Source organism: Microtus oregoni, unplaced genomic scaffold, assembly GCF_018167655.1.
Source record: "Microtus oregoni isolate MIOR12 unplaced genomic scaffold, Mior012 000112F_ref0000385, whole genome shotgun sequence".
Taxonomy (NCBI): domain Eukaryota; kingdom Metazoa; phylum Chordata; class Mammalia; order Rodentia; family Cricetidae; genus Microtus; species Microtus oregoni.
The window spans coordinates 2,990,995-3,001,855 of NW_024544738.1; positions in this window are offsets into that span (position 1 = coordinate 2,990,995).

Sequence of the window (10,861 nt, forward strand, 5' to 3'; positions counted from 1 at the left end):
GGAACATTGAGGAAGGGGGCAGAAAGATTATAAGAACCAGAAGTCAGGGAGGACTACTATGAAGTAGTGTCTTCTGAACTTAACAGAGTCCTTACACTCCTAAACTGAGCAACTGTAGTTGCCTGCCCAGCATTTGCACAAGATCAAGCCAATCAACTCTCCAGCCCTGTGATTGCCTCCCTGATACTTGCACAAGATCAGCCAAGTCGGTCAACACTCCAACATAGATAAAGGTAAGGCTTATCAGACTCTACCCCTAACTGTTGAAAGGGGAATATGGTGGAAGATCTGGGAGGAATTGGGAGGTGAATGTGATCTAAATATATTGTATTAATACAATTACAAAAGAATATTTTGTTTGTTTGTTTTCTGAGACAGGGTTTCTCTGTGTGACAGCCCTGGCTGTCCGAGAGCTCACTTTGTAGACCAGGCTGGCCTCGAACTCTCAGAGATCCACCAGTCTCTGCCTGCTGAGTGCTAGGATTAAAGGTGTACACCACCACCGCCCAGCTATACATAATTTTTTAAAGTCCATGTGTTTGGTCACCAGCCCGTGGTGCTGCCAGGAGATGGTGGAACTTTGAGGAAACAGGGTCTAGTGGTATGCCCTTCAAAGGGATATTTGGAGCAGCAACACTTCCCCCTCTCTTTATGCTTCCCAAGCACTATTAGGTAAACAGCTTTGCTATATTTCCAATTCCGTGCCAAGATGTCTCGCCACAGGCCTGGAAGCAATGAATCTGTTGACCATGTACTGAAACCTTTGAGAACACGGACTGAAATAAAGTTTCCTTCTTAAACGTTGGTTTTTCTCAGGTATTTGGAAGAGCACCATAAATCTTAGTAGTGAAAAGCTTTTTGATAAGTGAAGTATTGACTTCACTATTTATTGGCTTGTTTCTGTTACTTGGTATATACAGAACGTTGGGGAGGAGCAGAGATAAGCCATTGGAGTTCATCCCTTTCCTTACATGACACTGTGGCTCTTAGTAGGAAGATGTTCAGAAACTGAATTTTTTTCCTTTTTTCGTGATTTTGTACTTTGGTGAAGGTTCGTTTTCACCTACAAATGGTGAACATAATTGGTAGAGCCCTCAGCATTCTCAGCCGGGCTCTGCTCCTCCTGCCACCTGCCTTTGCTGCTTCAGTTTAATCTGGTCCACTTGTAATTAGACTCATGGAAAATAACTTCAGTTGTGTGATGCTTGTTGTGTCGTGAAAAGTAATTTATAAATGTTAAGTATCATTGTGCTGAACAAAGTGGATGTGATGCTTTTTAAAATAGTTTAGTGGTAAGGGCCATACACCTCGCCATAGCTAGGCAGTTGAGTAGGGAACAAAAGTGGCACTCAGGACTTAAGTGCCGTTTTGTTATAGCATGTCACACTTTCAATTGGAAAGTGTAGTCTGCTTTGTTAGGCTCATTAATAGAACATTTTATACTATTTTTTAACTTATAAGCAGATAGTGATTTACAGATAGTTTTAAGTATTGAGGATGAAGCCCAGGACCTTGCATGTGTTAGGCAAGTGCTCTATCACTGAGCTACATGCCATCCTTCTTTCAGGGCTGTGAAGAATCTAATGTTCTCAATTTTTTATTTTACACGTGAAAAAGGAAACAGGGGCAGAAAGTTTGGATGGCCTATCCAGCTCATACCAGCTCAATCACTGAACTGTCCTCTTGTGGTTACTTGAGAAACAAGACTCTCTCCAACCTCCTATGTGAAGCCTTTTCCAACAATCACACACAGGCCTGGTCCCTGCTTGATACTCATATAATGCTCCATTCAGATTTCCAAAAACCCATTTCTATGCCTGTCTGGCTGTTTGTATTTCTAGTCTAGCATCTCCATCACCTAGGAACTGGTTAAAATAAGCCCCACTCTAGATCTGTTGACTAAACATCTATGAATATCTTATTCAGGCAATTCAGGTGTTTATGTGCATTTATACTAATATATGAGAAACTAATTCTGTATTATTTGACCCCAAGCTCTAGAATCAAAGCTCAGAAGTCATTATGTTCATAGGGAGTACATTAGTATCCAATAATGTGATCTGTGCTTAATAAGTGTTTTTGATTAGATTATCCACCATCTATTATGCAATTTTTAGTTTATTGTGTAATTAACTCTTCTCTTCACATACTCTCCTTGGCTTGGAAATTAAAAACACTTTTCAATATTAAACTTGTTTTGTTTGTTTTGTGTTGAAGTAGTAACTACCATCTCTGCCCACAAGAGGTTCCTGGGAAGCTTTAAGAATATCAGTGATGTTCACTAGAAACAAGATCACGGACATTTCCGTCACTTAAATTTTTATCTGATGTGTTTCTATGTTGAAGCTGAGGTGATTTCTTGATGCTGGGCCGAATTAAAGAACAGCTATTGCCTTTGGACTTAAGGGAGAAGTTAATTACTTGGTACCCTCAGCTCTGTCACCCTCTGTATCTTTTGACATCTTTCCACTTCAGATGTTCAGATAGGAACTTAGGCATTTGTAAAATATGTATGATTGTCCAGGAAAGCTCAATGTTTCCAGATTTGTGGCCTTATTTTTTTTCTTAGAGTGAAGGTTTAGCTGTAAGTCTAAACATTAGAAGAAAACTAAAATCCCAAATTTATATTTACTTTTATTTTGATAGTTTTTCTTCCCATTACTTAGTATAAATACATTTATGTCTTTATCTGAGTCTTGGACTTTATTTTAAAGTGCTTACATTTAGTCAGTGGTAACAGACCAGAATCCACAAGGCATATGATCACCCTTTTCTGGTTACTATTTTAAAAACAGCATAATACAGAAAGAACCATGTGCATAAATGCAGTGGTTATATCTGGAGTCAGATGTTTCTGACTTGAGCCAGGGCTCAGCTGTTCAAAAGGAAAAAATGCTTACCATCCTTTACACGTCTTTGGTCAGGCATAGTAAATCTTTTGGTGTTCACATGTATTCATAGAGGAAATACATGATCAAAGGTTAGAGCAGTGCTGTCTCGATAGGGCAGCATTTGAGTCCAATATGGTATTGCTCACACTGCATCTGGTAGACAGCACTATGTATAGGTGCTGTTCTGATTTGTATGTTAATGTTAAAGACAAGTAAAAATATAAGCCTCAGGACATGTCATGCTCAGAATGATACCTTATTAAGAACTCTTCCATGAGTACATATTTTAAATTTTGAGGAAAAAATACAACATGAGATGTACTCTCAACACATTTCAAATGTACCATATTGTACATGCACTTTTATAGGTAAATTGTTATAAGAAAATTTTCGAAGAGGTACCACCTACTTTAACTGAAGGAGCAGAAATCATCTAAGTGTAGTTGGGTTTGGGTTTTAAAGTGCATTTAAGGCACAGGACATTAGGCTTAGTGGTAAGCACCTTACAAATGAAATCTGCATAAATAAGAGATGTTCTACTTAAACATGTATTTATGATTAAGGAAATTGGGGTTAGTTAACTTACCTGTGGCAAAACAAAAATGGGCAAACAATTCTGGACCAAGGTCAGAGAGGGAACAGTCTAACTCCAAAGCCTCTACTTTCAAACATTATCCTGTACTCAGCAATAGCGGTAACATAACCTTTTTATTGAGTACCTGTGGTAGCTAGGCACTGTGTTAGTGTTTTGCACACATTGTCACTTAACCTTTACATCAACTGGGTAAAGTCTGTATGATTGGTTCCATTTTGACAAATGGAGAAATTGAAACTTAGGTCAAATACCCTCTTTGTTTAGTTTCACATATTTGAAATTGGATAATAGGGGTCTATTAAGATGTAAGGTCAAAGCCCATATTCTATGTTTGGGTCTTACACTGATGTAGCAAAGTCTTATCCGATGAGTGCTAGAGGGAAAAAAAGGGAAAGAACATTGTCTTGAAGCTGAGAGCCTCTGATTCTAGGCATAGCTACTTCAAAGGGAGGCCTGAGCAAAAGGGTACATCCAGACAGATGAAAATGACCACCTAACTTTAATCCTTTGGAAATTCCACTCTGTGACTATTTAGCCTGCTGCCAAAGAAGCCCCCTCCAATCCAGTGGAACATCGCCATTAGGCAGAGAGCCTGGGGCAAAGAGAAGACAAATCCTGAGCTACTTTTCCTCTAAAGACCGGCATTACCAGAGGAAATAAATATTTGTTTGTGCTGGGGTATAAACCAATGTGTGTCTCTTTGCCCCTATTCCAGAGAGAGGCATGTGCCAAAATAACTTAAGAGTATTTTTCAAAGTATATATGGCCCTCCACTTATAAAGTATATATGACCCTCCACTTATAAAGTATATATGGCCCTCCACTTATAAAGTATATATGACCCTCCACTTATAAAGTATATATGGCCCTCCACTTATAAAGCCTATACACATGTTGAGTGTGCAAAACATTAAAGGTGAAAGTGTGGATCAAAGATAGGGTGATCCCATCTCAAAAGAAAAAAAGATCTCTTTTTACTGAGAAGAAATCTCACTGCTAGGTTAGAAAACCAAGACCTGAAAGTGATGGGGGCCAGAAGTATGACTGACAACAACGGAACCCTCCAACATCAAAAAAATGGAATGGAACTTTATACCTCTTACAGTTTAGATCTTTAAACTTTGTAAATGGATTATCTACTTCAAAATAAAAGTTGAATTTAAAAATAAAAGTGTTGGAAAACAAAAGATAAAAAGAAAGAGCAAGTGGAACTGCTTCTTCCAAAACCAGTTAGGCAAGGTTTCTGTTTTGAATTTCTGAAATGGAACTGAGGGACGGCAAGGATTAGTGCTCAGAGACAGCTGGAAAGAGGTGACCTTTGGCTCCATACCAAAGACTGGCCCTGGGGCCCAGAGAGGAATTTTGTTGCTTCATGACCAATGGAGCAATGGAGTTGAAGAAGAACTTCTAACTTGATCAATAGATAAGAAGTGACCAGCTACATAGCAACTCACCTAACAGAACTTTTATTGTTGCTCCTCTATACCTCATAAGAATGACAGTTACCGCTGTTCATGCCACGTATACTTCACAAGGATGCTTTTAATCTTGTCACAGTCCCAGGTATTTCTTTATTCACACCCTCCCTGTATCAATTTTCACTGTATAACAGTCCCTTATTCTGTTTTTTAATTTTAAAATCATTTTTTAAAAATTTATGCATATGGGTGTTTTGCCTGCATGCACCTTCATTCATGCTGGGTGCCTGCAGAGGTCAGAAGAGGGCACTGGATCCCCTGAGCTGGAATTACAGACGTTTGTTAGTCACAATATGGACATTAGGAACTGAATCCAGGTCTTCTAGAAGAACTAGCGCTCTTAACCACTGGGCTATTCTCACCAGGTCCTTCTCCCTTACTGTTTAAAATGTCTCCCTAGATTGATTCCTTCCATGGATAACAGTTGTTTTTGCCAAGTACTTTGATAGAATTGAATTTTCCAATTTGGGGACTTGGTTTCTTTTTATTTAAGATTTATTTATTTATTATATATACAGTGTTATGTCTGCATGTATATCCCTTCAGGCCAGAAGAGGGCACCAGATCTCATTATAGATGGTTGTGAGCCACCCTGTGGTTGCTGGGAATTGAACTCAGGACCTGTGGGAGAGCAGCCAGTGCTCTTAACCTCTGAGCCATCTCGCCAGCCCTGGAACTTAGTCTCTTTATCTAGATCCTCTTGCCTTTACCCTCTCTACCTCATTTGTCATCAAGGTAGAAGATTCGATCATGCTCAGGTGTGCAGTGTTTGTCTACTTCTGATAGTTTTGAGCAAGATGGATGACCATGAGTTTAAGGTTACTGTGGACTATAAAATGAGACCCTACAAACCAACAAATGAACAGCAAAAGAGTCTAAAGTCCTCTACTTTTATCTCTATTTTTGTCTTCTAGATATTTGAGACAGGATCTCACTATGTAGTCCTAGCAGGCCTGCAATTTACTATGTAGATCACGCTGGCTATACACTCACAGAGATCAACCTACTGAGGTTAAAGGTGTGCACCATCATGCCTGGCTAATCTAGATACTATTTTGAGACAACATAATTTAATACCAAATGTTTAACAAGAACTCATTATAATATCTAAATTGGGAAATGGGCAGTATTTGTATCTAACCACCTATACAAAATTCAATTTTCCTTTCAATAAAAGATGTTAGAGCCAGGCGGTGGTGACGCACGCCTTTAATCCCAGCACTCGGGAGGCAGAGGCAGGCGGATCTCTGTGAGTTTGAGGCCAGCCTGGTCTACAAGAGCTAGTTCCAGGACAGGAACTAAAAAGCTACGGAGAAACCCTGTCTCGAAAAATCCAAAAAAAGAAAAGAAAAAAAAAGATGTTAGAAATAGAAACAAGTAGGGAGACAATTATTAAGCATCATATTTTCTCATACAGCACCAAAAGTGCCATATTAGAACCTCCTAGGTGGATGGAAGGGTAGGAAGAGATGAAACTGTTTGAAAAAGCAAAGGTAGTTTCTCATTTGTGATCACATTTTTTGTTTGAAATCAATGCAAGATGTAGCAAAGGAGAAAATTCCTGAGGCTGGGGATTAAATCTGGAGATCCTGGTTCCAGTTGTAAAGGAGGCTTTCAAAACTAGCAAAATCAGTATATCCAGAAAGCCATGCTGGAGTTGACTTCATGTTAGAATTCAATTCCTTTAAAATTTACACAACGCTTTTTTCGTCAGGTTTAGTAAGTTCCAGACAAAAAACATTCTAGCAACATTGTCAAAGCATATCCAAGTAGTAAATGGGGCATGATATTGATGGAAGGTTGAGGTGTGTGAAGGATGGCTGTGGTGCTTCCATTCTTTTCCTTGAGATACACAAACCTTTCTCACAGCTACAAGGACCCTACCAAGCATGGCTGGCTGTTCATCTGATTCCATTTTCTCAGTTCCAACTTTCTACCCAATATGTGCATTTAAATAATAACAAAATAGTAGACCTCCTGGTCTTACATGTAATAAACTGAAAGTATCACTTCTGTCCTTCCAGACAGTCTCGCCATCCTCGCATCTCTTTCCATTGGTAGCCTGCAGTTTTCCCAGTTCTGCTGCTCACATTTTAGGATTAGGTCAGAGTGGATTTGCATCTTGTTAAGTAGCTCTTAACTAAGATGGTTTGGACAATGTTTCTTTTGGTCATGTTTTCCTTTTTGTGCTCAACCTCAAAATTCTGATGGGTGCTACTGACCCTGCAATGGTTTCATCAGTCTCCTAACTAGACTCCTTACTTGAGAGCTCGTCTCCTTGCTTGTTGCCTCCCTCCACTGAGAGTAAAATCACAGCAGAAAAAAAAAGCATAGCTCTGGGGATTGTAATCTGTAGTCTTGGATCAATTTGTGACATTTTCTACTTTGAAACTCTTAAATAATTCCTCTTCCCAGATAGGTAACAATATTTTAAAGACCAAAACCATCCAAAATGGAAGAGAAACCTCAAGTATGAAACTCAGAAGGGGGCCCATTGCTTTCCAGTTCAAACTTCAGCAGAGAGAAGGGAATGGAAGACGGAAAAGAAAGAAAACACAACAGCAATTATATCCCATGTGCCCCCTCTCAAAGTGGACAGTGACTATCATGATGTTAACAGATAATGGCTTCAAGAAATCAATTCTCTGCTTTAGCCATTAGCCAATAGTCACTATTGGATCAGAGGCAATCAATGAAAACTCTTGTTTGCTTATGTTCCTTTCTGTATCAGAATCCCTTTTCTCCCTGGCATCGGAGATATTCAAATTCTGCCCAGCATTTAGCACAGGCCTGAGCTCTCTTTGCTTCAGGAAACCAAACAAGTCAGGTGGAGTGGCAAACCCTCAGATCTGAGAGTGACATACTTCCTGCTACATACTACTGTGAAAATCCCTGTCACCTAAACAATACCTTTAATTTCTTCATCTGCAAAACAAGAATTCTGACCAGTTTGACAGTTAGTTGGGGGCATTCTACAAAATAAGGTCAAAATTCTAGCCTTTGGTCTTAGTTTCCCTCTCTAAACATATTTTTTCTTTTGTGTTGTTTTTCTGAAATGACACAAGCTCTCTGTGGACCTATTCGAAGACCTCTGTACACATCTCCTCCAGGCTCAGGCAGCCTGAAACTGCCTGAAGCCAGATGAATGCAAATATGGACTTGTTTGAGGAGACTCTGGGACAATAATACCACTGAATCAGTAACTCATTGAATACCTCACATGAGCTACCAGTCAGAAGTGAACTAGAAAAGTGGGGGAAACGATTAAGCAAGGTGTACGGGGGACAGTAACCACACTAGGAATTAAACAGCTCAAAACTCTGAGGTCAGCAACCCAGAATCTCCACAGTATCTTTAAAGTACTAACCCTTTCTTTCCATCTCTCTGCTCTGCTGTCTTAAACGTGGCTTTGCTTTCTGCAGATAGAGTGGCTCTCATACCTCTAAATCCTGTGCCTGAATTCTAAGCGAAAGACTAGAGCAGTGAGTGAGTGAGTGCTGTCCGCTTTCATCAAGAAGACATTAACTTTGCCAAAAGTCTCTCAGTAGACTTGGATCTCACTGTAACCCAGAGCTGGGTTACACAGCTATCCTAGCTTCAAGGAAGCCAAGGAGATAATTACACTAGGTCCACTGTTGTCTTGAAAACTGAGATTCTAACAAAAAAAAAGCAAATATCACTATTTGTCACATTAATCTGGAAAACTTTTTAGAACACATCAGACAGTTGAATGTCAACCACCAAGGCCCCAGGACGGGAAGCAAGCTCTTATGTTTGCTCTTTGACATCCACACCAGGTCAACAAATACTTTAGGAGGATTTTTGGTCTCTGACCCTCCGCCTAGCTGCCTCCACAAGACAAAGGAGGTCCTTGGTGAAACATTAAGTAAAAAATACAAAGAATTCATTACTTTTTGTGCAGTTACAGCTAAGTTCTTCCCAAATTAGGGTGATAAAACACAAAATTAGAAAATGTTGTTACTTGAAAATACTTTTTAAAACCATTCTCATGGTGCTTGGGGTTAGAGGTATTGCTTTGTGTGTTTTTTAAAGAAAGCAAAAGGTTAAATATACAATAGCATATCCCTGGGGGCAATGCCTTCCTTTACATTAAAAATACTTGTAATTCTCTTTAAAAGTTGGTTTGGTTTCCTCTCTTGAACCTTTTGAAGTGTATACTTCCAGTCTACTAGAGAAGTTTTTAAGCAAATGAACAAAATAATGGACCTCCTTCTGGCATGTTTGCACATGCATAGCAGGATCTTTACTCCCACTACCCCCTCTTGCTTCTCATCCCCATCCCACTGGTGGCCTCCTCTCGCCCAAACTTTTGCTAAAAAACTTAAAGCATAAAATTTTATAGATAATTATGCTCTTTTTTCTGATCTCTGGCTCCCTTTTATTCTCCTTTCTTTCTCTTCTTTGCTATTTCTCTTTCTTCTACCAATTTTTATTTATGTTTTGCTTTATTTAAGCCATATTTGTCATTCATATTAAGTAATTTCTGAAAAGGATCAGCTTTTTGTAACATGGATTTTTTTAAAAAAAAATCTGTTAAAAGTAGGAAGGAAAAGATTTAAGAAAATTTCTGAAATTAACCCAGAATTTCCTTCAAGGAAGCAGTGGAATAAAAACACTTGGATACTATATCCCAGAAAAGTGGAAAATCTCCAAGAAATTTCTGGAGAACATAAGGATTTTTTCAGGACTATTTGTTGTTGTTGTTTATCACATCCAGTAGACAGCATTTCTGGACGGACTTAGAGAACGCAGACATAGAGGAGGCCTAGAACATTTTTCATGGGCTTGAAGGCCTTGGTGCTTCTATCTTCAGAAAGCTGACTATAGAGCCTTCTGAGAATTCACTTAGATAATAGTTCCCAAGAGGAATAAGTCTTTCCTAAGGCACACAGAGCACAGTTTACTGTGGACAAGTGGACTGTTTTTAAATATGAACAAGGATGGTTCATCTCTAAAGTTGAACATGCTCTGGACTCTTTTTGGAAACTTTTGGTTTATAAAAATAGTCTAAAGAAAGAACATGAAAGTTTGGGGGAAAATAGTTTTTAAAATGCATATAGATCTTGCTTTGCAAAACAAATGTAAAGTGAGTGACTCTATCAGTCAAAACTCCACTAAAGAGACTCACTTATACACTCACATACACAGAGAGACAGTGTGGGTTTGGAAGACATTATGGAAGTTGGCAGGTGGATTTCTGTGAGTTAGAATCCAGAGTGAGTTCCAGGACAGTCAGAGATACACAGAGAAACCCTATCTCATGATAGTAATAATTATTTATATTTTACAGATAAATAAATGAGCCTAAAGAGAAAACAACTTACCCAACATCATTAGTGGGCAATAGGTACACTTCAAAATAAAAGTGCTTTCAACTTGCATGTAGGTTTGCATATTTTACAGTACTCACAGTCTCTATCTTAAATTCTGCTTATGATAAAAAAATTTGTCTTTCTGAGTCTGGATGATAAACTGGTTTTATAGTCAATGTGAAAACTTAATGAGCACTAGAAATCTCACTTGGTGTGTGTGTGTGTGTGTGTGTGTGTGTGTGCTGGTGAAAACAAACTCAGTTCTACAGGTACCAGAAATGTGCTGTACCACTGACTACAGCCCAACCATTAGTTTTGGAGACAGGGTCTCCCTATGTAGCCCTCATGACTTTCAACTCCTAATCTTCCTGCCTCTTTCTCCAGGGTGCTTTAGAGAACTTTTAACTCACAAGACTTCATACGAAAGCTGTATTTGTGAAAAGTGACCAAAGTGGGTTTTTTGTACAGTATATACTTATTTAACTTATATTTCTTTCTAAAGATACATCATACAGCTTTCATATGAAGTCTTGTGAGTGTGTGTGTATGTGTGTGTGTTTGTAA